Source organism: Bubalus bubalis, chromosome 9, assembly GCF_019923935.1.
Source record: "Bubalus bubalis isolate 160015118507 breed Murrah chromosome 9, NDDB_SH_1, whole genome shotgun sequence".
Classification (NCBI taxonomy): domain Eukaryota; kingdom Metazoa; phylum Chordata; class Mammalia; order Artiodactyla; family Bovidae; genus Bubalus; species Bubalus bubalis.
Genome location: NC_059165.1, coordinates 99576626 through 99603941, shown reverse-complemented (window position 1 = coordinate 99603941; position 27316 = coordinate 99576626). Strand labels below are relative to the sequence as shown.

Genomic DNA, 27316 nt, shown 5'->3' with positions numbered 1-27316 from the left:
CTGTTGATGGATATTTGAATTGTTCGCAATAACTGGTTACTGTGACTAAAGCTGCTATGAACATTCTTGTATGTGTCTTTTGGGAAACACAAGTTCACATGTCTGTTGGGTAAGTACCCAGGAGTAGAACTGGTGGGTAGTAAGGCAGGTGTTACATGTAATCTTAGGAGATAGTGCTCGTTTTCCAAAGTGGTTATAGCGTTTCACGTTCACACCAAGAGTGCATCAAGGTTCCAGCTTCTCCACATTCTGTCAACAACACTTAGCATTAGTAGTTTTTCATTCTAGCCATTCTGGTGAGTCTGATATTTCATTGTGGCTTTATTTATATTTCTGTGATGACCAATGACACTAAACATTTTCCCCAAAGCTTATTGGCCATTTTGATAACTGTCATTTCAACTCTTCTATCAGTTTGGTTTTCTTGATTTGTAGATACTCTTTATATATTCCAAATATGAGTCCTTTGTCAGATATCAGTTCAGTTCAGTCGCTCAGTGTCCAACTCTTTGTGACCCCACGGGCTGCAGCACACCAGGGTTTCCTGTCCAACACCAACTCCCAGAGCTTGCTCAAACTCAAGTCCATCAAGTCGGTGATGCCATGCAACTATCTGATCCTCTGTTGTCCCCTCCTCCTCCTGCAAATTTCTTCCTTCTGGGAGAACATGTCCTACTCCGAATTTTCTCCCCAAATTTTGTGCTGGGAGTGACCACAAGAACAAGATTATCCTTTCCTAGTTCCATCATCATAAAGAAAGCAGGTGCCCTGCTTTATTGAATACCTGTGATATGTCAAGAACTTTACATCAGTGAAGTGAAAAGTGAAAGTGTTGGTTGCTCAGTTGTGTCCAACTCTTTGGGACCCCATGGACTGTAACCCTCCAGGCTTCCCTGTTTATGGAATTCTCCAGGCAAGAATACTAGAGTGGGTTGCCATTTCCTTCCTCAGGGGATCTTCCTTTCCCAGGAATAGAACCTGGGTCCCCTACACTGCAGGCAGATTCTTTACCACCTGAGCCACCAGGGAAGCTCAAAATCAACAGGTCCTGCTGGGATACGAACCCAGGATCTCCTATTTACATCAGTCATACCCTTAAATAGTCACAACATTCTTATTTATTTAACTTACTTATTCAACACATATCTGAAAATAGAACAGGTGCCAGAAATTGTTGGACACAATGAGAACAAGAGTCAGGGTCTAAAAAGAGACTGTGTTCCAGTGGCAAGTGGTGAGGCATACTGTACACATGAAAATACAAAACCAAGGCAGGATCAGAGGGTGGAGGGTGCTGGAAAAGTGGTGGATGGAGAGCAACTGGGGTGGTGGGGAAGATCCCATGGATGTGAGATGGAGCTGGGGCTTGAAGATCAAAGTCAAACCAGCCATGTAAAATCTAGGGGGAACAGTGCCTCCAGAGGTGGGGGAACAGCTAGCATAAAGGCTCAGTGGGGCCAAAGTGGAGTAAGAAATGGGAGAGCGATCCAGAAGAGGCTGAGTGAAGGATTTAGATTGAATCTAAGAGCCATGGGGATGGACTGCAGCGTCCTGAATACTCAATCCTGACAGCAGAGAGAGTTGAAGCTGGGAGTTCAAGGCAGAGGCAACTGTGATAAGCCAAGTAATCCTGACAGGGACAGGACAAGGGTGTGGGACACAGGAATGGGAAGAAGTAAGTGAATTCAGGCTCTATTTGAAGCCGGTTATTATGGACAGAGGAGCCTGGCAGGCTACAGGCCATAGGGTCGCTAAAAGTCAGACACAACTGAAGCGACTTAGCACGCATGCACATTATCATCCACAATTTGGAGGGGACAGAATCTCAAGAGAGGTCAAGTGATTTGCCCAAGGTCACACAGCTCAGAAATGGGGAACAGGGAAGAAAATTCAAGCCTGACTTGTCAATTATATGAAAGATGTCAGGTTGTCAATTATATGAAAGATGTCAGGTTCTGGACAGAGTGACCTCAGGAGACCCAGAGGTGGGGATCCAGGGTGCTGGTGGGGTACGGGAGGGGGCCTCAGACCCAGAAAATCTACCTGTCCTTAAGTTGGACTCTGCTTGTCCCTGGACTGCAGGGCTGGTAAGCAGCAAGCTACAAATTGAACGGAGACCCAGTGACCAGACGTATGAGAGGTGATCCAAACTAGTCTGGACCCCGTACAGCCAGGGTAGACCATTCAGAGATGACAGGGGCCATGGGTCGTCAGAGACCCTGGAAGTCCCACCCGATCTTTGTGGGGAGGAGGAGGTTGGGCGCTGCGGCTGCCAGCCCCATTAGCACCAACGTCATTATCCTAGATTTATGTGTATAATTTTTCTCCCCCCACTCCAACCCCCAATAGCTCCAGCATCTCCCCTGGCTGCAAACTAGACTCCCCCGGAAACAGCCGGGGAGCTGCCGGCTTCGCGGTCATTAGCACGCAGGGAAGGGGGTGTGGGGGTAGGGAGCAGTCAGCACGAGGAGGGGGGTACGGGGAGAAGACGAGAGAGGAGGAGGGAGGCAGCAAACGGAAAGGATGGGAGTGAGGTAACAAGATGGAAGAGAAGAGGGGAAGGAAACCGGGCCGGGAGGGGAGGAGGAGCCACGGCGGGTTCTGGGAGCGGGCACGAGTCCCAGACGGCGTGGCAGCAGAAAGCGGGTCCCAGGGGCAACCCAGGGTCTCCAGAGCCTTTTCCGGCCAATGCCGAGGCCGACGAGGGACTCCTTCAGTTCAGGAGTTACTAGAAAGCCAGAAGCCCGAAACCCCTTCTTCTAGGAATCAACGCCCAAGGCTGGCTGCCGGGTCCCCGGCGCCCCCCCACGGCCGAGCGAGCCCGCCTGCGGGGGCTGCCCCTTAAGAGCCCAAGCCTCCGGGTGGTGGTCGGGGGGAGCCAAGGCCCCTCCATTCCGAAGGAAATCAATGCCGCGTTAATGTAAGATTTCCAGGCCGGGGGCAGGAGGCGCTTCATAAAAGATGTATTGTTTCGACCGCACGCGCTCCTCCCCGGCATCCTGCAAGATGGCGGCGGCCCCGGCGGAGGGGAGGGCGCGGAGCCGAGCCCGCCGGCCCGGGGAGAGGGGGTGGCAGGAGCGGGGAGTGCGGCCCTCCTGCTGGGGAAAGTGGGCAGAGATGAAGGAAGGGAGGAGAGAGAGAGAGAGAGAGGGAGGGAGGGAAGGGGCTGGGAGATCGAAGGGGAGGCGGGAGCAGGGCCGGCGGGCTGGGGACGGGTGGCGGGGAGGGCGGTACTGAGTCGCCCCCCTCAGTAGGTGGCGAGGATGGCTGGGAACCGGAAGGAGGGAAAAGAGAGGCCGCCCGAGGAGGTGGCGCCGAGAGTGACAGGACAGCACGCCGGAGCTGGGGGTGGGAGACAGGCTGGGGAGAGGTGAGGAGCGGGGAGGGCGGGGGCCGGTAAGCGAGGTGAGCTGGAGTGGGCGGGGCGAGGGAAGGAGGCAGTGAAAGAAAATGAGAGCAGGAGGCAGAGGGGCGCCTGGACCGGAGGGAAGGGCCCCCCCACCCCCACCCCGAGCTGTCGCGGGGCTCCTCCCCGCCCTCCAGCCCAGGCTCCCCGCCGGCTCATTGCTGGTTCCTATGCACTGCCCCCACCCCAAGACTCGAGCCTAGGAGCCCCCCCTTCAAGGAGGTGGCTACACCCCATTGGCCTGTCTCCTAACCCTCTTGTCCTGGCACCAGGGGTGGCAAACGAAGAGGGAACAACCTCCTCCATCCGTCTCTCTCTGGGCATCCTGCCCTGCCCAGGGACTGGCATGTATGTGGCAATACCCGCAGTGTCCCCCAACTCAAGGCCTCCAGGGTTGACCCCAAAGAGCCCCCTTTCCTTAGCGGGAAGGAGGTTTGGGTACATCTACATCCATCCTACCTTCTGGAGAGGCATGCGGAGGTTCCAGAGAGGGGAAACTGCAGTAGAAGAGAGCCAAAGCACAGTATGGACCGCCTCACCCCTCCCAAGGGTCCCACCCTTAGTGCCCCCCAGTCCCCCCACCACCCGGCTCCTGGCCTACTCCCCATCCTCCGTGGCAACCACGGTGAGTTTCAAGCCCCCCTCCCCCTCTTCCAACCTTCCTGCTTCACCATAGGGGAGCTCCCAAACGCCTGAAAATATCTTTAAATTAGGAAAAAGAGCTAAGCCGCCAGGGTCCTTTGGTCTGTTAAAGGAGGAGCAAAGGCCACGGGCGCCCCCTCCCACCCCCCCCCCCCTTACTCTGGTTTTGCATTTGAAGCCCAGACAGGATCCAGCTGGAACAATGACGGGGGCCTGCCCAGCCAGCCCCAGCTGCTTCCTTTTCAGTGGCCCTGTGCCCCCTGCCAGGTGTGCCAAAATTAGAATGGCTCCCTTCTCGGGCCCTTTTCATCCCCCTCTCCCCCTCTGTCCCCCTCCCCTCCCCCCGGGGGCTCCTGGGGTTTCCGAAGCACTAATGAAGCTCACATCCCTGCCTTTTCTTTAAGCAGATCCTGACTGGGGGAACTGGAGTCTGGGTCCACGATGGAAATCTGCCCTTGAAGAACTGCTCCCAGGGATGGATTCCAGTGCTATGCTCCACGCAGCACCTTCCCTACCCCACTTCCTACTCCTCAAGCCCCTCTAGGTCCTGGTGACATCCACTCCTCCAGGCAGCCCTCCCAGCCTGCTGGCGCTTGCTCCCTACTGTTTCCCATGGGGCTGGGCAGTGGGCTCTGGCTGCCTAGGTTCAGATCCAGGCCTCACCTCTTTCTGCCTCTATTCCCCCGCCGCCCCCCTCCTCCCCACCGGCAGCTTGGTTAACCATTCAGAGCCTCAGTGTCCCCATCTGTCAAACGAAGGTGGCTTTGGAAACCTATGTCATGAGACTTTTATGATGCTGAAAGGTCATATGTGCAAACTGGGTAGAAGAATCCCTAGGCCTGTTGCTGGAGCCACACCGGCTCCTCATGTGTGCCACGTTGCTTCAGTGGTGTCCGATTCTTTGTGAACCTATGGACTGTAGCCCACCAGGCTTCTCTGTCCATGGGGATTCTGCAGGCAAGAATACAGGAGTGGGTTGCCATGTCCTCCTCCAGGGGATCTTCCTGACCCAGGGATCAAATTCAAGTCTCTTATATCTCCTGCACTGGCAGGCGGGTCCTTTACCACTAGCGTCACTTGGGAAGCCCTTATACTGGCCCCTCACTAAACCCCAAACACACCCGGCATGCTCCTACCTCTAGGCTTCCCACTGGGTGTTCCTTCCAGATGTCCCCACGGCTCCCTCCTCCCTTCACTCACATCTGTGCTAGTGTGCCGCCGCCTCAGAAGGACCCTCCCAAGCCATCGCCAGGCTGTTAGCCATCACTCGTTTATCACCACCTGGCATTATATTACTTACCCGAGCTTAGGCTCCGCAACCCAAAGGCCCTGGCTTCACAGTTATTGGCTGTGTGACCTTGGGCATGTTACTTAACTCCTCTGAACTTCAATCCCCTCATTTTTAAAATGGGGATAGTAATAAAACCGGTCTCATACAACTGTTGGGTGAATAAGTGACTTAGCAGATGGAAAACCTTCAGAACAGTGCGTGGCCCACACTAGGTGGTATTCCCAAAACTACTTTTGTTTCTCTTATTTTTGAGTACCCTCTCTCCTTCCCTCCCAGCCCCACCCCCAACTAGAATGTATGCCCTCCTGAGGGCTAATACTTCAGGGGGCAGTCTTTGTTTTATTCACTGCTCTATTCTCAGTACTCAAATGACCTGGTATCTAATAGATGCTCAATACTTGTTTGTTAAATGAATAAGAGAGGTTCTACTGGACCTGTCCGAGTCTCAGTTTTCTCATCTGTAAAATGGGATGATAATAGCATGTACTTCACAGATGTTGAGGACTCCATGAAAAAAGCGCTATTACTATTTTTTGCAGTAATTCAGTGAGTCTACAAACATAATACCTAGTATTAATACTTAGTACACAATGTAACTGTGTATTATATATGTAATTGTATATCATATAATATTGTATATAATATATAATTCTAGATCTAGAAGCAGGGAGAATTATGCGAGATACCTTTTACTGCCTTCAACACTCTTGGTTTCTTCCTTTGCTAACAGAGTATTTGCTCTGATTGGTTGGCCGATTCCCTGTTCTCTGCTTCCCGCCCAGCCTCCCTTGCTTCTCATTGGCCATAAGTGTGGCTGAGTGACACATTTCTAGCCAATGAAACCCAAGCCAAAGTTGGCTGAGGGGTTCAGGGAAGGATGAGCCTCTTATATGAGCCTCCATTGCCTTATGGGAGAAGGTAATGGCAACCCACTCCAGTACTCTTGCCTGGAGAATCCCATGGATGGAGGAGCCGGTAGGCTGCCGTCCATGGGGTCGTTAAGAGTCGGATATGACTGAGCGACTTCATTTTCACTTTTCACTTTCATGCATTGGAGAAGGAAATGGCAACCCAGTCCAGTGTTCTTGCCTGGAGAATCCCAGGGATGGGGGAGCCTGGTGGGCTGCCGTCTATGGGTCGCTAAGAGTCGGACACGACTGAAGCGACTTAGCAGCAGCAGCAGCCATTGCCTTATATATAAAATGGGGATTAACAACAGCAACGAGCTGGGGTGAAGATCACACAACTGACCTAGAGGGATATCCAGGTGACCATGGGAATCCAAGTGGTGTTAGCCGTTGGTTTCCAGCAGCACCAAACTCCAGATTGTCTGGTGAGAAAAAAGCAACTTTTTGTTTAAGCCACTGGTGTTCAGGTATTTTTATATTTGCAGCCCAATGTATTCCCATATAATAACACTGAATTTTTCTGGATCTCCAAAAATACTCAGGATAGGGTTTTGTTGTTTAGTCACTAAGTCATATCTAACTCTTTGCAACCCCATGGACTGTAGCCTGCCAGGCTCCTCTGTCCATGGGGTTTTCCAGGCAAGAATACTGGAGTGGGTTGCCATTTCCTCCTCCAGGGGATCTTCCTGACCTAGGGATTGAACCCAGTCTCCTGCATTGGCAGGCAGATTCTTTACCACTGAGCCACCAGGGATAGGGTAGCTGTTTATGAACATTTTTATGTTAACAAAATATAGATTGAGACTCAGGCACTGCAACATTAAAAAAAAAAAAAATGGAGAAGTGTGTGCATTTAACTGGGCCCCTGTGCAGCCCAGGAAGAGGTGATAAGAAACAGTCTATAAGGGAAGGAGAGAGTTACAAGGTAAATTGTGTCCCCCCTCCAAAAAAAATACATGTTAAAGTCCTAACTCCCAGTACCTCTGAATGTAACCTGATTTGGAAAGAAGGTTGTTGCAGATGTGTGTAGTTAAAATGATGTCATACTGGAGTAGGGTGGGACCTTAATCCAATATGACTGAATTATATTATACATTTCTTCTAAGGAAAGAGACAGACACACAACGGGAGAATGCTACATGGTGATGGAGACAGACTGGAGTGATGTGTCTACAAGCCAAGGAACGCCAAGGATGACTGACAACCACGAGAAGCTGGGAGAGGCATGGAGAGACCTCAGAGAGAGTGGGGCCCTGCTGACACCTTGATTTCAGAGTTCTGATCTCCAAACCTGTGAGATGATATATTTCTTTTTTAAATTTTTTTGCTATTTATTTATTTATGGCTGTACTGGGTCTTCGTTGCTGCACATGGGTTTTCTCTAGTTGTGGCGAGTGGGAGCTACTCTGTTGCAGGGCACAAGCTTCTCATTGTGGTGGCTTCAGCTCCGTGAAAGTGTTAGTGGCTCAGTCATGTCCGACTCTTTGTGACCCCATGAACTGTAGCCCTTCAGGCTCCTATGTCCATGGAATTCTCCAGGCAAGAATACTGGAGTGGGTAGCAATGCCCTTCTCCAGGGGGTCTTCCTGACCCAGGAATCAAACCAGGGTCTCCTGCATTTCGGGCAGATTCTTTACTGTCTGAGCCACCAGTGAGGCCTTTCAGCTCAATGACTTGGAGCAAATCTTTTGCCCACTCCTGGCTTTTGTATGCTTAGCACTCTCTGCAGTCCCAAGGCATAAAGCTGGACAACAGGGGTCCTCTGTCCATGGACATGGCATCACTTCACATACTGCGAAGCCCTTCCAGCCTTCCAGAATCTCCCCAGGCAGAATTAATGCATTCCAAGTGCCTCAGTGTAGGGTTAGGTGGCTGCTGTCATTACTGAGAATTTAAGGCTATTGATGTCCTTGTTTCTCCAGCAAGTCAAGAACCTCCCTGAGAGCAAGAAATGGCCTTTCATTGATGCAGCCCAGTGTGACAGAACTATCTTCTGGTAAAACAAAGGGGTGTAACTCCCTTTAGGTGCACAGGCACTCAGTAATGTCCATCTGGTCAAAAGCAAGAGAATTTACATGTGTGACACAAGCTGAATCTCAGTGAAGACCCCAGTGCTGCTGTTAAAATGGCCTGGGTTCAAATCCCAGTCCAACCTAGGACTGGCTGAATCAATTGTAAGTGAGTGACTTTGTTGCTCTGTGCCTCAGTTTCTCTGACTGTAAAATGGGGAATAGTGGCAATCCTACCTGGTTGGACCATTTCAAGGATTATGTTTTTTTTTTTTAAGTTGAAGTATAATTGCTTTAGGGCTTCCCTGGTGGCTCAGTGGCAAAGAATCCACCAGCAATGCAAGAGATGCGGGTTCAATTCCTGGGTTGGGAAGATCCCCCTGGAGGAGAGCATGACAACCCACTCCAGTATTCTTGCCTAGAAAATCCCAAGGACAAGAGGAACCTGGTGGGCTATAGTTCATAGGGTTGCAAAAAGTCAACATAACTGAGCGACTGAGCACAGCACACACACACATAACTGTTTACAATTCTGTGTTAGTTTCAGGTATGTAGCAAAGTGAGTCAGTTATACATACGCATATATCCACTCTGTTTTAGATTCTTTTCCCGTATAGGTTATTACAGAGTATCAAGTAGTTCCCTGTGCTATACAGTAGGTCCTTATTGTTTATCTGTTTGATATACAGTACTGTGTATATGATGGATTAAACCTTTAATCCATTTGAGTTCATTTCACCAGTGATATAAGAAAGGGATCTGGTTTCATTCTTTCACATGTGAATATCCAGTTTTCCCAGAACCAGACTTCCCTGGTGGCTCAGACGGTAAAGCGTCTGCCTGCAATGCAGGAGACCCGGGTTTGATTCCTGGGTTGGGAAGATCCCCTGGAGAAGGAAATGGCAATCCACTCCAGCACTCTTGCCTGGAAAATCTCATGGATGGAGGAGCCTGATAGGCTACAGTCCATGGGGTCGCAAAGAGTCGGACACGACTGAGCGACTTCACTTTCACTTTCACCTTTTCTCTATTGAATCTTCTTGGGTCCTTTGTCAAATATTAGTTGGCCAAATATGTATGGGTTTACTTCCAGGCCTCTTGATTCCATCCTACTGGTCTATGTGTCTTTTTTTAATGCCAATACTATACTGTTTTGATTACTATTGCTTTGTAATACAGTGTGAAAACAAGATATTTGATGCCTCTGGCTTTGTTCTCGCTCCCTTCAAGGATTAAATGAGATCATACCATACTCGGAAGTTAGATGCACAGTAAGTGTGTAATGAGTGTTGGTTCCACACATGAGTGGGCAGCACTGGCAGAGTGTGTGCGTGGAGAAAGATGTGAGGCCAGCAAGCTGCCCCCCAGGGGCCATACAGTCAGCACCAGTGGACTAAGAACTCTTCCCTTATATCATTTTCTTCCTTATGCAGGTACAGGAAGGGAAAGGGGCTGACCGGGGGTGATGCGAGATCCAATCTAGCCTAACTTGACACTTTACTCCATCATTACTGAGCACCTACTGTATGCCAGCGTATGATTTATGATACAAAAGCCTCTTAGCAGGAGAGAATCAGCTGGATGGAGACTGATGGGGAGGAGGGACTCCTGCTTTGATGAAAGTAAGAGACAAGGCTAGCTTGACATGAGCTAGTGGCAGTGCAAGTGGGGAAACGTCTATGGATTCAAGACAGATTTTGGAGTTTGAATTGACAGGGCTTGTGAGTGGACTGGATATAAGATGTGAGAGAAGGGGAAGTCTAGAGTGATCAAGTGGATGGTTTACCAGTTACTGTTTTGTTTTTTAAATATTTATTAGTTTTTGACTCTGCTGGGTCTTTGTTGTTGCATGGGGTTTTTCTCTAGTTACAGTGTGTGGGCTTCTCCTTGCGGTGGCTTCTCTTGTTGTGGAGTATGGGCTCTAGGGCACATGGACTTCAGTAGTTGTGGCTCCAAGGCTCTACAGCACAGCCTCAATAGTTGTGGCACACAGGCTTAATCGCTCTGCAGCATGTGGGATCTTCCCAGATCAGGGATCAAACCCATGTCTCCTGCATTGGCAGGTGGGTTCTTTACTACTGAGTCACCCAGGGAGCCCTGTTGTTGTTTTTTTTTTTTTTTTTTTAATGATGCTTTTTCTATCTTAGAAAAAAAATTTATTTGGCTGTGCCAGATCTTAGTTGCAACATACAGGATCTTTGTTGCTGCACCCCACTCCAGTACTCTTGCCTGGAAAATCGCATGGACGGAGGAGCCTGGTAGGCTGCAGTCCGTGGGGCCGCTAAGAGTTGGACATGACTGAGCGACTTCACTTTCACTTTTCACTTTCATGCGTTGGAGAAGGAAATGGCAACCCACTCCAGTGTTCTTGCCTGGAGAATCCCAGGGACGGGGCAGCCTGGTGGGCTGCCCTCTATGGGGTCACACAGAGTCGGACATGACTGAGGTGATTTAGCAGCAGCAGCAGCAGCATGCTCTTTAGTTGCAGCACGTGGGATCCAGTTCCCCAACTAGGGGTTGCTTTGGGAACTCCAGGTCTTAACCACTAAACCACCAGGGAAGTCCCACCAGTCACTGTTTATGTGCCTTCCCCCATGTCCCTGTGGCACTCAGCATTACCACATAACAAATTATCCCCAAACCTAGTGGCCTAAAACAGCATGTACTTATTATTTGACAGTTTATGTGGCTCAGGAATCCAGGTGTGGCTTAGTTGGGTCGCTCTGAGTCTCTCGCACAGATGCAACTAAGACAGTGGCTGTGGCCATGGTCTCGTCTGAAGGACTGACTGGGGAGGATCCACGTCCAAGCTCACTCTTTGTTGGCAGGATTCAGTCCCTCACTGGCTGTTGGTCAGAGGCCTCCTTCAGCTCCTCTCCACGGAGCAGCTCACAACATGATAGCTGGCTTTCCTCAGAAAGCGCAAGAGAGAGTGAGAGGTACCCCAAACGGAAGTCCCTGAGTTTTTGTAACCTAGATGTGGAAGGGATATCCCATCACCTTTGCCACATTCTTTTTTAAGATTTTTTTTTAAATGTGTACCATTTTTCAAGTCTTTATTGAATTGGTTACAATAGTCCTCCTGTTTTATGTTTTGATTCTGGCTGCAAGGGATGTGGGATCTTAGGTCCCCAATCAGGGATCGAACCTGCACTCCCTACATTGGAAGGCAAAGTCGTAACCACTGGACCACCAGGGAATTCCCTCCCTTGCCACATTCTGTTGGTTAAAAACAAGTCATAGAGCCTCATCCACACTCAAGGAGAAGGAGTCACACAAGAGTGCGGGTTGATGGGAGGCATTTAGAGATTGCACTGTGCACATCGGTCCAACGGCTCCATATCACCAGCACCTGCAACTCTGCCTGGCAGCTCCCTCTGGCTGCGGAGGCAGCTCAGACCTGCCTGGGAGTAACCAGACCTTCCGGAGAATCCATTCCCCTGCGAGCATCCTTCAACCAAAGAACACACCCCAGCTCCCTCAACCCTCAACGAGATGACTCTGAGGTGCAGGTGCCACAGGTCTCCGGAGACGGAGGAGAATTAAGTCCTAGGTGTTCCAGTATAACCTGCTCATGAATATGCTCTTTTTAAAATTTTATTTATTTTTAGGCGTGGGATGGGGAGGGAGATGGGAGGGAGCTTCAAAAGGGAGAGGGATATATGTATACCTATGGCTGATTCATGTTCAGGTTTGGCAGAAACAGCAAAATTCTGTAAAGCAATTATCCTTCAATAAAATAATTAATTAATTCAAATTTTTTATTTGTTTTTGACTGCACTGGGTCTTCACTGCTGCTCGAGGGCTTTTTCTAGTTGCAGCCAACAAGGGTACTCTCTAGTTGCAGTGCGTGGGCTTCTCATTGTGGTGGCTTCTCTTGTGGAGCACAGGCTCTAAGGCACACAGCCTTCGGTAGTTGCTGCACGTGGGCTCGGTAGTTGTGGCACACTGTCTTAGTTGCCCCTCAGCATATGGGGTCTTCCCAGACCAGGAAGGAACCTGGTGTCTGCTGCATTACAAGGCAGATTCTTAACCACTGGGCCACCTGGGAAGCCCCACACTCTTTAAAACAAACGAACAAATAAACATTTATTTAGTTAAAATGATTGTGTGGGGTCTTAGTTGCAGCATGCAAGCTTAGTTGCCCTTTGGTAGGCGGGATCTTAATTCCCCAACCAGGGATCAAACCCACATGCCCTGCATTGGAAGGCTGATTCTTAACCACTGGGCTACCAGGGAAGTCCCCATCAATACACTCTTTGCTGGGTGCCCTCCCTCCCCTATCTTCCCCCCACCTCCCCTGCCAGTGCTTCCTGCAGTCGCCTTCCAGGTAAATCACTTGTACTCAAATCAAGGTGTCTCAGAGCTCGTTGTGGAGAACACAGCTATGTTTGCTTCCTAGGGCTGCTGTAATAAATAACCACAAACTTGGTGGCTTAAGACAACAGGATTGTATTGTCTTATAGTTCTGGAGGCTAGAAATCTGACTTCAAGGTGTGAGGAGGACTGTTATCCCTCTGAAGGCTCTAGGGGAGAATCCTTCCTTGCCTATTTCCTGGCTTTTGGTGGCTGCCAGCCATCCTTGGCTTTCCTGGGCTTGCAGCTGTATCACCCCAGTCTCTACCTGCATCTTTTTCTCTGTGTGTCTTTGCCTCCTCTTAGCATGATGCCTCATCATTGGATTTAGAGCCCACCCTAGGTGGCTCATTCAGTAGAGAATCTGCCCCCAAGGCAGGAGACCTGGGTTCAATCCCTGGATTGGGAAGATCCCCTGGAGTAGGGAATGGTTACCCACTCTAGTATTCTAGCCTGGAGAATTCCATGGACAGAGGAGCCTGGTGGGCTACAGTCTGTGGGGTTGAAAAGAGTCAGACACAATAGCATCTAACACTTTCACTAGGTCCAGTACATACCACCTCAAGATCTTTGGCTAACGACATATGCAAAGACCTTATTTCCAAGTAAGGTAACATTCTGAGGTTCCAGCTGAATGTGAATTGGGAGGCATTGTTGTTCAGTCACTAAGTCACATCCAACTCTTGGCGACCCCATGGACTGCAGCACATCAGACTTCCCTGTCCTTCACCATCTCCCGGAGTTTGCTCAAACTCCTGTCCATTGATTCAGTGATACCATCCAACCATGGCACCCTCTGTCACCCCCTTCTCGGCCTGCCCTCAGTCTTTCCCAGCATCAGGGCCTTTTCCAATGAGTCGACTCTTCACGTCAGGTGGCCAAAGTATTGGAGTTTCAGCATCAGTCCTTCCAGTGAATATCCAGGGTTGATTTCCTTTAGGATTGACTGGTTTGATCTCCTTGCTGTCCAAGGGACCCTCAAGAGTTTTCTCCAGCACCATAATTCAAAAGCATCAATTCTTCAGCACATTATTGGGGCGTGTTATTCCACCCATTACATGATGGAGAACAGTGATGCTGCCATTAACTGAGATGGGGAAGATAGGAGAGGTGCAGGTTTGGGGTGAGTGGAGGGATCAAGAGTTCTATTTCGGGACTTTGCTGGTGGTCAGTGGTTAAGAATCCACTTTCGAATGCAGAGGACATGGGTTCGATTACTGGTCCAGGAAGATTCCACATGCTGTGGAGCAACTAAGCCCATGCCCCACAACTGCTGAGCCCTTGCTCTAGAGCCAGGGAGCCACAACTACCGAAGCCCACGCACCACAACTAGAGATTAGCCCATGTGCAGCAACAAAGGCCAAGAGTGGCCCAAAACACACAAATAAATAATATTTTTTTCTAAAATGAGCTCAGTTTCAGACATGATACCTGGGCATACCCATCATGTTTCCAAGTGCAGACACCCAGGGAGGCAGCTGAAGGTCAGTGGAGAGGCTCAAGCTGGAGGTGTCATTGGAAGATACCATTGTTAGATCTAAGTGGCATTTAACTCCTCAAGGCTGGTCAAGATCCCCAGGGAGCTGACCAGAAGTAGACAAGGAATAAAGAGGGCAAGCCCCATGGCTCTCTCTCCAACATTAAGGACAAGGGATGAGGAGAGTCAGCAGAAGACAATGAGCAGGGGCAGCCAGGGAGGTGGAAGCAGGACTCGGGGAGCATAGCATCTTGGAGGCTGAGAAAACACCCTTGAATTCAGCAGGATGGAGCCCTTTCCTCAGCTGGGCAGGGGCAAAAAGACAACTGGAGCAGGAAGGAGAGGGCATTAGAGGGGGAGGATCTGGAGGTGGGGAGGACAGACAGCTCTTGGAATGATTTGCTGGGGACATTGAATGTATTTTTGGCCTTCCCAGGTGGCATTAGCGGTAAAGCATCCACCTGCCAATACAGGAGACATAAGAGATGCAGGTTTGATCCCTGGGTTTGGAAGATCCCCTGGAGGAGGGCATGGCAACCCACTCCTATATTCTTGCCTGCAGAATCCCATGGACAGAGAAGTGTTTGCTTCCGGTGGCTGCTGTAACAAATAGTCATGATCTGGGAGGCTTAAATACCACAGAAAACAAAAACAAAGCAAAACCAGGGCTTCCTGGTGGCCCAGTGGTTAAGAATCTGCCTTGCAATGCAGGGGATGGATGGGAGTTCAATCCCCAGTTGGGGTACTAAGATCCCACATGCTGCTGGGCAACTAAGCCTGCGTGCTGCAACTGCTGAAGCCCAAACGCTTTAACTGTTGAGCCATACATGCCACAGCGAGAGAATACGTGCCCTACAACGAAAGATGCTGCATGACACAGTGAGGGTCCTGTGACCCACAGCTGAGACCTGATGCAGCTAAATAAATAAAATAGAGCAAAACCAAACCAGAAAACCTATAGAAATATGTTTTCTCACAGTTCTAGAGGTCAGAAATTCATAAGCAGTATCATCAGGCCAAAGTCAAGGTCGCCCTTGGGGAGAGTGCATTCTTGGCCTCACCCAGCGTCTGGCATTTCCAGGTGTGCCTTGCTGTGTGACTGCATCACTCCAACTTCTGCCTCCATCTTCATGTGGCCTTTTCCACTGTCCTTTCCTCTTCTCTTCTAAGGATGCTGGTCAGGAATTCCCTGGTGTTCTGGTGGTTAAGGCTCCATGTTTCTGATGCAGGGGACATGGGTTCAGGGAAGTTCTGCATGCTGTGAGGTGCGGTCAAAAAAGGAAACAAACAAACAAAATGTAAGGACTCTGGTCAATAGAGTTAGAGCTCATTCTAATCCAGTTTGATCTCATCTCAAGATTTTTTTTTTTTTGCCATACAGTCGGTCCTTGTTGTTTATCTATTTTAGATATAGCAGTGTGTACATGTCAATCCCAAACTCCCAATCTATTCCCTCTCTCCCTGCCTTCTTCTCCTCTGATAACCTCCCAAATTCCCAATTATTCCCTCTCTCCCTGCCCTCTTCTCCTCTGATAACTATAGTTTGTTCTCTAAGTCTGTGAGTCTCTTTTGTAAATAAATTCATTTGTATAATTTTTTGACTCTGCATATAAGTGATATCATATGATATTTGTCTTTCTCTTCACTTAGATAGGCTTCCCTGGTGGGTCAGATAGCAGAGAATCCACCTGCAATGCAGGAGACCCTGGTCCGATCCCTGGGTTGGGAAGATCCCCTGGAGAAGTCAAGATTCTTAATTTAGTGATATCTGCAATGACTCTCTTTCCAAATAAGGTCACATCTACAGGTTCTGGCAGTAGGAATGTGGACATATCTTTAGGAGAGGGGCCACCATTCAACCCACTACAGGGAGGAAAGGAACAGGGTTGGGGATGGGGAAGATGAGGCAGTGACCTTGGCAATCCACATGGCCTCCCAGAGCTGCTCTTTCCAAATAGGCAAAACAAGGACTGGTTTTGAGACTAAAGGTTGAATATGCACAAGACTGTCATGGCTCTATCTCATGGAGAAACCCTCTCTACCCAGAAACAGGGAGAAAGTCCCCAAGTCTCTGTCCACTGATACACACCACTCCTTGTAACCCACTTAGCCCTTGCCTACACTGGACCCATGACTTTTCTCCTGGATCTGAGCCTGCACCGTATTCTTTCAAGCTTTAAGATGTTTGCCCAGGAAGTCTCCCCTGACCTGGATGGCATTCCCTCTTGCAACTCTGTCTATCCTCCAAGTTTCAGCTTAAGGGTCTCTTGCTTCATGGATGGGGTTGTAGCGATGCCCAAAGTCCCTATAGTGGATGCTGTCCACTCCATCACACCACAGACTCTCTCTCCTGAAGAGTTTCCATGATTGTAATTCCATAGTTTTCCACAATTATTATGTTTTATTTATTTTTGGCTGTGCTGGGTCTTCATTGCTGTGCTCGGGCTTTTCCTAGTTATGCCAAGCCAGGGCTACCCTCCAGTTGCGGTGCACAGGCTTCTCACTGCGGTGGCTTCTCTTGTTGCAGAGCATGAGCTCTGGGTGTGCCAAGTTCAGTGGTTGTGGCTCCCGGGCTCTAGTATGTGTGTGCGCGTTAGTCGCTCAGTCATGTTGGACTCTTTGCAACACCATAGACTGTAGCCCACCAGGCTCCTCTGTCCATGCGATTCTCCAGGCAAGAATACTGGAGTGGTTTGCCATTCCCTTCTCCAGGGAATCTCCCCACCCAGGGATCAAACCTGGGTCTCCTGCATTGCAGGCGGATTCTTTACTGTCTGAGCCACCACACCAGGGAAGCACAGGCTCAACAGCTGCCGCGTTTGGGCTTAGTTGCTTTGCATGTGGGATCTTCCTGGACCAGGGATCAAACCCAATCCCCTGCATTGGCAGGCGGATTCTTATCCACTGTGCCACCAGGGAAGTCCAATTATTTTAAATTATTACAATTTTTTACAATAATTTACAATTATTTTTAAATGTCAATCCCCCCCCTTCCAGAATGCTGGCCTAGGGAGGCCAGGCCTGGGAGATCCCTGTGACCCTTGCATCTAGCTCAGGTATAGCGCACACACAGCAGGTATCAGAATGTGCCCAGTTTTCTGAAGGAATTCCTTTGTCCAGGTGAGGGGGATGTGCTGGGAATCACCCAACTAGACAGGTGACTTGGTGTCTCAGTGATATTCTGGAATCTTCTCTGAGATAAGGGGACGCTAGGCACAAGTGAGTGTGTGTGTGTGTGTGCACGCGCACACACACACACACACACACACAGACAAAATGAGCCCCCAGCTCCCAATTTCTCCACGGAATATTTTTTCCCCAGGGCAGAAAATGAACCATTATTAAAACAACAGGGCAACCGGCTGGGAAAACCCATTTTCAGCGATTTATATCACATCACGTGGCTGCCGAGAGGAAATGGGAGAAGCACGGGGTTTTAAGCACTGGGTGAAGAATCGCGTTCCATCAGAGGAGGAACAGATGGGTGTTTTTTCTCCCCTCTCTCCGCCTGTTCGGGCTCCAAGTCAGGAATCCACGTCAGCCCTGGGTTTGTTCTCAGGTGTGATGGGGGCAACTCTGGGAGGAGGCGGCCAGGCTGCTGGGCCCCAGGGGACCCACCCAGGATGCCCTGTCTCCCTGCCCACTGCCTGCCCTGCCACCTGGGCTGGTGGGCTGCCTCCCCTGATCACCTTCTGCTGTTTTACATTTTCTTATCACCACCTGAAATTTTCCTTTCCCTTTATTTCCTCCCTCATCCACTGCCCCTTTCTTCGAAGGCAGTACCACATCCTGTCCCTTCATCCCCGGCGCGGAACACACAGCAGTTGATCAAATATCCACAGACGTGGGCTAACTCATTACCCCCGCGCATCATGTTCTGAGGTTATTATTTACGCATCTGCCCTCCTCGCCAAGCTGTAAGCGCACTCAAAGGAGGGGGCTCTTTCATTTCTTTCGCTCATCTATGGAGCCACGGTCCTTCCACCCGCAAAGAAAGCCTGATCCACAGCCAGCCTCGGGGTGGAGAGACACAAGGCTGACTGAGTCATTCGGCTGTTTAAAAGCCATCCGTGGCTTCTCTTCTTCAAAGCTGACACCTGTTAGTGTGACTCCAATGGCCCCTCCCAATCTAGACCCCCAAAACACCTATTCAGTTTCATCCTAACGTCCCGCACCTGCGCACCTGCCCTGGGCCCCAGGCCCCAGGCCCTTTCTAGTCAAACCAGCGGGCTGATCCGCGGTCCCCATCTCACCCATGATGCTTTGCGCGGCTGCCTCTCTGAACCTCCCAGTTTTCACAGTTGGGTATGCTGCGCTGTCCGCTTCCACCTTCTGAACCAGGGGCTTGACACCCAGAGCCCAATCCAGCCCACACCTGCGATTTGTTTTGCCCATGCAGGATTTGTAAAATGGTAATAAGGTACCGGCTCTTAAATACCTGGTGATTGTTGCATAAAAATCTGTATTCCTGCTTTCCATCAAAAGACACAGCCTCTGTGAATCTCAGAGGCAGTGCTCAGTAAGACTGGACCCCACCCCCAGGAGACAGCGCAGGTCTGCCAGTTCTCACATGGTGAGTGATTCAAGGGAACTGGACCCAGGCAGAGTCACTGTTAGGGAATCTTCCGCTTTCCTCTCTTAGAACAATTCTCCTGGCTTCTCCACCTAGCTTAGTGTCTCGGGAGTCTGGGCTGTGTGGACCACACCGCCGGGCTCCTGGGTCCTCAGGCTCAGGTTGGATTCAGCCAGTGAGGGGAGAGGAAGTGAGGGAGATATTTGTTCCCCAGTTCAGCCTCTGTGGCTTCTGAGGGCTGCTCGCATCCCTATTGGAGGTCACAGGTCTCCCCCATCCACACAGCATGTAGTGTCTCCAGTTCATAGCAACTGCCCACTCCCCTTGCCCCTCAGACCTAGGGGTGCTAATAGCTCCCACTTGTCCTAGTCCAAGGCGTGGCGTTATTCCTTGTGGTTCCTGTGGTACATCTGTCCATGCTGTGTAATATTGTCCCATCATTTAGCTCTGCTCAGATTACCCAGTTTGAAATGTACCATCAGTTTCCAGCCCTACAGCCTCTATGCCTCAATTAAGCTCTCTGGTAAATGGGGATAACACCTGACTGTAGAGTTATGAGAAAATACATGAGTTAATACTGTGCAAGGAAAGAACTTAGCAAGTGCTAATCAACGTTAGCAGTTATCATTATTCTGTGTCAGTCACCGCTCCTTATTGCCCCTTGACACTGAAGTGAAGGTCACCTGTGCCATTGCTCATGCAGATGCCTTCTTGACTGCTCAGACTGTTTGTATTACCTGCTGTCCCCGATAAGTAGTGGCGTGTGTTGTCAGCAGCTGTGTGATGTCATCCCTGCTATAGAGTTCCTAGGCAGTCCTCCACCCCACGGGATGTCCATCCTTCCACACTGACCCCAGGAATTCGCTGGCAGTCCAGTGGTTAGGATTTAGTCCAGTGGCTACTGCCGTAGCCCAGGTTCAATCCGTGGTCAGGGCAGTAAGATCCCGAAAGCCTCATGGCATGACCCTTTACCTGTACCCATCTATCCATCTATCTATCTATGCATATGTGCTCAGTCAGTCATGTCCATCTCTTTGTGACTCCGTGGACTAGAGCCCACCAGGCTCCTCTTATCCATGGAATTTTAAGAATACTGGACTGAGTTGCCATTTCCTTCTTCAGGGGATCTTACTGACCCAGGGATAGAACCAGCATCTCCTGCATTGGCAGGCAGATCCTTTACCACTGCGCCATCTGGGAAGCCCTATTGTTCAGTCACTCAGCCGTGTCCGACTCTTTGCGACCCTATGGACTGCAGCACGCTAGGCTTACCTGTCCTTTACCGTCTCCTGGAGTTTGCTCAAACTTATGTCCATTGAGTTGGGGAAACCCTTATATATATACAGAAGTGATCCATTCATGTGTTTGCTTTCTCCACTGTACCATGATCCTTTCCAGGGGCTTTGTAAATATTCAGAGAATTGACAGTCAGGGCCTCTATTATTATACTTCCCTAGGGCTGCTTTCTGGAGAAGGAAATGGCAACCCAGTCCAGTGTTCTTGCCTGGAGAATCCCATGGACGGGGGAGCCTGGTGGGCTGCCGTCTATGGGGTCGCACAGAGTTGGACACGACTGAAGCGACTTAGCAGCAGCAGCAGCAGGGCTGCTATCGGAGAAGGCAATGCCACCCCACTCCAGTACCCTTGCCTGGACAATCCGATGGATGGAGGAGCCTGGTAGGCTGCAGTCCATGAGGTCGCTAAGAGTTGGACACAACTGAGCGACTTCACTTTGACTTTTCACTTTCATGCATTAGAGAGGGAAATGGCAACCCACTCCAGTATTCTTGCCTGGAGAATCCCAGGGACCGGGGAGCCTGGTGGGCTGCCATCTATGGGGTCGCACAGAGTCGGACATGACTGAAGCGACTTAGCAGCAAGGCTGCTATAACAAAGGACCATAAACTGGGTGACTTAAAACAAGGGATTTATTCCCTCACCGTTCTGAAGTCCAAAGTTGACATCAAGGTGTCAGCTGGGTGGTGCTCCCTCTAAATGTTCTAAGGGGGGATCCTTCCTGGCCTCTTTCAGCTTCTGGTGGCTCTGGGCTTGTGGCCACATCACTCCAATCTCTGCCTCTGTTTTCACATGGCCACCTTCTCCTCTGTCTTCACCCCTTCTCTTCTCTTCTAAGGACACTTGTCATTGGATTTAGGACTCACCCTAATCCAGGATGATCTCATCCATCGAAAGAGTCTTAATTACATCTGCAAGGGCACTGTTTCCAAATAAGGTGACAGCCCCAGGTTCCAGGTGTTCATATTTTGTGAGAGTCACCATTGGCCCCTACCAGCCAGGACCCCCAGCTTCCTGGAGCCCTTAGCTTGCTTTCTCTCTTCACTCGTTCAAAATTTTTTTTAATATTTATTTTATTTATTTATTTGGCTGCTTTGGGTCTTAGTTGAGGCATACGAACTCTTTTTAGTTGTGGCATGTGGGATCTAGTTCCCTGAGCAGGGTGTGAACCCTGGCCCCCTGCATTGGGAGCATGGAGTCTTAGGCACTGGACCACCAGGGAAGTCCAGTGGAGACTCAAGATCCTGGAACCCCATCCCCTGGCCCCTGGTCTCTGGCTGCTCACAGTGGGTGGTTCTCCCCTTCCCATCCCCCCACACAGCAGGGGGTGGGTGGGAGGGAATCAATAGGTCCAGTGTCCCCCATGGGTTTCTGTTTCCAGTGCAGGCCAAGCTCTCAGGAAGCCTGCTCCTCTGTGAGCCCCCATTGCCCCCTTTCAGCTCTCAGAGAACATCCCCACGACCCCCCTGCAAGCACTGTGGGGGTGTTGATCATCCCTCGGTGGCGTCAGGCTGGGCTGAGTGGTTGTCATTTCTCTTCCACCCGTCAGAACTCTGTATTCCCTTCAACAGCTTGCAGGCTAGCCTCTGACCTGCCTGCGATTTCTTTCCAGGGCTGACAGGTTGGGTTAAGAGAGAGCGCTCCCCTGAGCCAAGACATACTTTTTGCTTCAGCCCTCCCTTTTCCAAGAAGGCCCACAGTTCCCGCTTTGCTTCACACTTTCTCTGGACAGAGGCTGTCTATCACCTCACTTTCCCACCATCCCCTCCCTCCATCGCAAAGTGGCCAAGCTGGCCCAGGCCCCGGTCCTGTTCAGCTTGTTTGAGTTGACTCTATAAAAAAAAAAAATTCTGGGACTTCTTTGGCGGTCCAGTGGTTAAGACTTCACCTTCCAATGTAGGGGGTGTGGGTTCGATCCCTGGTTGGGGAGTTAAGATCCCACATGCCTTGGGGCCAAAAAACCAAAACATAAAACAGAAACAACGTTGTAACCAATTCAATAAAGACTTTAAAAATGGTCCACATCAAAAACCTTTTTAAAAAAATAATTTGTTTTTAAGGTAAAATTCACACAAGATAAACCATTTTCAAGTGAACAATTAAGTGTATTATTGTATAGTGTTATACGACTAATTCCAGAACATTCCCATCACCCCAAAGGAAACCCCAGACCCATTAGCAGCCACTCTTCCTTACCCACTCCCTTCACTCCTGCCCCCAGCAACCGCTCATCTCCTTTTGTCTCTCTGGATTTGCTTCTTCTGGACTTTTTGTATAAATGGAGTCACGTAACCTGTGGCCTTTTGTATCTGGCTTCTCTCACTCAGCATCATGTTTTAAGGGTCATCCATGTCGTAGGGTTCACTCTTTTATCGTGAAGCATATGCTTCCTAAAATACAGCACTGTGTATTTTAAAAATATGCTCCACCTTGATCATCACCATAGCTCAAGATAGAGAATATTCCAGCCCCTTGGGAGCTCTCCAAGGCCAATTTCTAATCATTGTCTTACCTCAAAAGATCACTTTCCCATGCTTCCCTGGTGGTCCAATGGTTAAGAATCTGCCTTGCAATGCAAAGGACACTGGTTCGATCTCTGGGCTGGGAAGATCCCACATGCCGAGGAGCCACTAAGCCTGTGCACCACAACTACTGAGCCCACTCGCCGTGGCTACTGAAGCCTGCATGCCTAGAGCTCGCGCTCCACCACAGGAGAAGCCACCGCAGTGAGAAGCCCGCACATGGCAACAAAGAGTAGCTGCTGCTCCCGCCACAACTAGAGAAAGCTCACGAGCAGCAGCGAAGACCCACCACAGCCAACAAATAAAATAAATAAATCTTTAAAAAATATGTCACTTTCCTAGTGATCCTCACCTGAAGCTGACTGTGCCCCCTCAACAAGGGAGGGCACAACTAGGCAAATGCTATTGGCATATGGTGGGGGAGAGGACGGGGATACTTTTTCCACATCCTCCAATGCACAGGATAGGTCCCATGCAGCAAAGAATCAGCCAGCCCCAAATGTCAGTGGTCCATGGTTAGGAAGCCCTGGGCTCCCTAGCTCCACAGATTACTTCTATCTGTCCTTGAGTGATAGGAATGTCGTCATGCATTGCATCCCATTTGTGTCCTGTGGGCTGTGTATGTGTTCATGCATTGTTCTTTTTCATCACTGTATTGTATTCCATTGAATTTACTCCAAAGTGAAAGTGAAGTGAAGTCGCTCAGTCGTGTCCGACTCTTTGCGACCCCATGGACTGTAGCCTACCAGACTCCTCTGTCCATGGGGTTTTCCAGGCAATAGTACTGAAGTGGATTGCCATTTCCTTCTCCAGCGGATCTTCCCAACCCAGGGATGGAACCCTGGTCTCCCGCATTGTAAACAGACGCTTTACCGTCTGAGCCACCAATATATATTCTAAACAAATATACTCCAATTAATTTCCCATTTGCCAGTCAACGGTCATATGGCCGGTGGTCAGTATCTGGCGATGGTGAATGAAGCTGCTGTGAACATCCATGTATGTATATATGTCTTTTGGTGGCAGAAACTCCCATTCCCATTGGGAATAAACCAGGGAATGGAATTGCTGGGCCACAGCAATTGATAGCAATTAGTAGATCAGTCTGAGAGAATTAAAGCTCAGGGAATTTTACACAAAACACCTGACTTCTAGCTTCTCTTGAAGAATCCGTACCAGCAATTCCAAGAGCCTGGCTTCCCATGTGGTAGCTCTCAGCTGAAGCTGAGGAATAGCAAGCAGCTGCTGGCTTAAAAGGGGGTGCATCTCCAGCTCCCCACAGCTGTCACCCTCCCTTCTCACTGCCTCACCCCTGCCCCATTTCTGTTTCTTGTTCCCGTGTCAGCATCTGGCATTGAGGGCCCTGGCCCTGGCCCGTGCAAGGTCAGGCATCACTTTTTCCCCCTTTTTATGGCTCTACTGCAGCCTAGTCTCTGCTGGCATTTTTATTGTCAATGTCCTCAGAATCTCCTCTCTGTCCAGACCATCAGGGTCTTCGATGTTCAGCTGATGGATTCTTGCTGTCTGCTTACAAGTCACTTCCCCAGGGCAACCTTCTCTGAGCCCCCTGGCTGGGGAGGGCCTCTGGCCTGAACTCTCCCACAAACCCTGTCTTCCATCCCACACATCCGTGGACATCTTGCTGGTTTCCAACCAACGGGGACTGCCTCTGTCTCATTCATCTGCTTACCACCCAGCTCAATGCACTGTGAATCCCAGCCATGGGGGTACAGGGTATGAAGGAGAGCCCCAGTGCCAGATTGCAGAAGCAAACTGGGCTCCTGCGTGGAGCCTGGCCTGCACACCTCACTCCTCAGAAGCTTTCCCCCCATCTCTGACCCATGGGGTCAAGATCTGAGAAACTATCCTCCTCCCCCCTCCCACTGTCCGTACCAGCCACGACTGGCAAAGTGCCAGGCGCCTTCTCTGGGGTCCCTCATTTCCCACAGACCAGGCCCAGCCCTCAACCATCCCAGCAGTCCCCACGCACTGTCCAAATGTCCCCCAGTCACGTCCACCTCACCTCCAGGGCCATCCCTGACTCCTCACCTGCTCACCCATCTTCCTTCCCTCAACTTTGCTCTATGCCCTCAGTTTCCTCCCCTCCCCAACTCCTCTCTCCTCCGGACACCTCAACTCCCTCTCCTCGCCCCTGCTTTCTCGAAAGCACTCAGTCAACCATCTCCGGCTCCTCACCTGCCTCCTCCAACCTCGCCTCTTTCAGCATCCTCTACATGGGACTCGCTCAGCTCTCTCCCTTCACCCCCATTTCGTCCCCCCAACTCCTCCCCCAGCCCTGCACTCTTTACTCCAGTCCCCTGCCCTCTCGACCAACCAGAGCACCTGCTGGGAAGAGGCGGGGCCTCCTCCTCACCTGGCGGCCGCAGAGCAGCGGGGCAGCGGCCCCTAGCGGTCGGGGTGGGAAGTGCAACCCAACTGGCCTCCCCTCCCAGTTGGTGCCTTACTGGGAATGGACCACCATTGCTGCCTGCCAGCTGTTGCTCAGACTGGACCTGGGTGGCTTCCTGGACTCTTGTTTCCTGGGAGTGAGGAAGGTGCAGCCTCCGCACTGTGATCCAGAGGTGAAATTTGAGAAGTTCTGCTGGGGAAGGGGGATTCAAAGACTAAGGTGTCCTATTGGCTCTGTCCCTAGGCTGTGCCTCAAATCTGGCCCTTTCTCCCCAGCACCCTGTTCCAGGCCTCCATCACCTCTCACCTGGATTGACTGTGGAATCCATCTCCCCAGTCTCCTGGCTCCCTCTCAAATCTTACCACGGCCAGAGGGTTCCTGTGAACATATAAGTCAGGGGAAAACCCTCCTCTGCCTAGAACCTTCCATTGCTCCCAGGTGACTCTGATTAAAAACCAATTCTCCCTGAAGCACATCAGGCCAGGACGGTCTAGCCCATTACCTCCCTACCCTCACCTTCCTCTCCTTTTGCCCTCACCCCCTCCCTCCAGCCACACAGGCCCTCTCATTGATCCTTTGAACACCCAGCATGTTTCCACCTCAGGACCTTTATGCTGGCTGTTCTCTCTGCCTGGAACCCCCTCCCCCCCATCCCTGGTCTCCCCAGGACTCCTTTTAAGTCTTTATCCAAATACCACCTTCTTAGTGAGCTCTTCCCTGACCTCCTCTACCTAAAACTGCAGCCATCACCATGTTCTGCTGCTGCTGCTGCTGCTGCTAAGTCGCTTCAGTCGTGTCCGACTCTGTGCGACCCCATAGACGGCAGCCCACCAGGCTCCCCCGTCCCTGGGATTCTCCAGGCAAGAACACTGGAGTGGGGTGCCATTTCCTTCTCCAATGCAGGAAAGTGAAAAGTGAAAGTGAAGTCGCTCAGTCGTGTCCGACTCTTAGCGACCCCATGGACTGCAGCCCACCAGGCTCCTCTGTCCATGGGATTGTCCAGGGAAGAGTATTGGAGTGGGGTGCCATTGCCTTCTCCGGTCACCATGTTCTAGGTCTTCCTTAATTTTCTTCCATAGCACTGATCATCCTCTGACATCCTGTACCTTTTAATTGTCTGATTTCTCATCTGTCTTTCTGATTGGAATGTCAGCCCCAAGAACAGAGAAGCTTGTCTGCCTTATTCACTGCTGTGTTCCCAGCAGCTAGCACAATGCCAGGTGCACAGTAGGTGCTCAACACATGCTTGTTGACTGAATGCATTGCCTTGCCCCCGCCAATGACAGCAGTTGGAATTAATCCTCACCCACACAATATCCTCCCAGCTCAATTCTGAGACCCCTTTACCTGCCTTTTCACTTGAGCCGAGGCATAAAGGACAGGATGGGGCTCCGGCAGTGCCCAAGGTGGGGGTATAGGAAGCCTCCAGGAGAGCCAGGGGCACACAGAACTCCACCCCACCCACTCTTCAAGGCTTGGACAGTTCACCATCCACTCCCCTAGCACCCTGCTCACTTTACAGGGCTATTTCCATCATGCTTTCTGTGCCTGCCTTACCCACTGAACAGGGATGCCCCAGAGAGGAACTCCAGTCTTACTGGCAAGACACTAGGGCATTCTCAACATCTAGCCCCCAGCCACTAAAGGCTGTAAGGGGTCCTCCGTGTTTGAGGAATACATGGAAGGAATGAATACACTGAATGAGAAGCCCCTCAGGGTCATACATGCTGGCTGAGTGGGCTCTAGGTGTGTCTGGGCTGCAGGTGCCTGGTGGGCAGTGGAGGGCTGAGCATTTTTCCTGAGACCAGGAACGTGTTTCATTACCAACCCCAACCCCTGCGACGCCCTCCCATGAGTTCCCGCACCTCCGGCACACGGACCTAAGGAACACGAAGAAACAGGACACCCACGACTGAGGGCGCCAGCCCTGAGGTAGAGGACTCAGAAGATCGGGGACAGAGGAAGGTGGACGAACGCAGCACCCAGGTCGGTCAGCACTGGTCCACACACGTGGACACAGGAGGAGGGCACAGGTGAGTAGAGCTATCCACGTCTGAGGTCAGGGTGCGCCAAATGCTAGATGCGCAGAATGTAGGGTCTCCAAGACGCCGGGGGATCCTTACGTGGGGTGTCCTAGGCGCGGGCCACCTGGGTGTGAGGGTTTTCTGGCATAGGGTAAAGAGAAAAGTGGATGTCCAGGCGCCGGATGGACAGGACGTTGGGTATCCAAGACACGGGTCACGCTGAGCGTGAGAATCCGAGGCACAGGTAGGATGCGCAAAGAGAGAAGCGCCTTGGGAGTAGGGCGTCCTGGGCGCGGGTACGGACACGCGCGGTGTTGGGCGCCGGGAGCTGGGGCGAGACTGCGCGGGCGCGGACGCGTTAGTTTCAGGAGCCCGGCTGCTGGCGCGGCCTCAACTGCGGCT

At 50.8% G+C, this 27316-nt stretch overlaps 2 long non-coding RNA genes across 2 annotated transcripts in view; one reads left to right on the top strand and one right to left on the bottom strand.

The window, feature by feature from the left end:
* LOC123335167 overlaps positions 1-27316 on the bottom strand; it is a 33049-nt gene that overhangs the window by 2971 nt on the left and 2762 nt on the right. Inside the window, exon 2 of the long non-coding RNA XR_006553549.2 lies at positions 15151-15347. This is a non-coding gene — a long non-coding RNA (uncharacterized LOC123335167). The remainder of the gene's footprint in view (positions 1-15150; positions 15348-27316) is intronic.
* LOC123466189 lies at positions 2626-7619 on the top strand. Its single transcript, XR_006641442.1, has 4 exons — positions 2626-2920; positions 4227-4315; positions 4456-4592; positions 7354-7619. It is a non-coding gene; the product is annotated as an uncharacterized LOC123466189 (long non-coding RNA).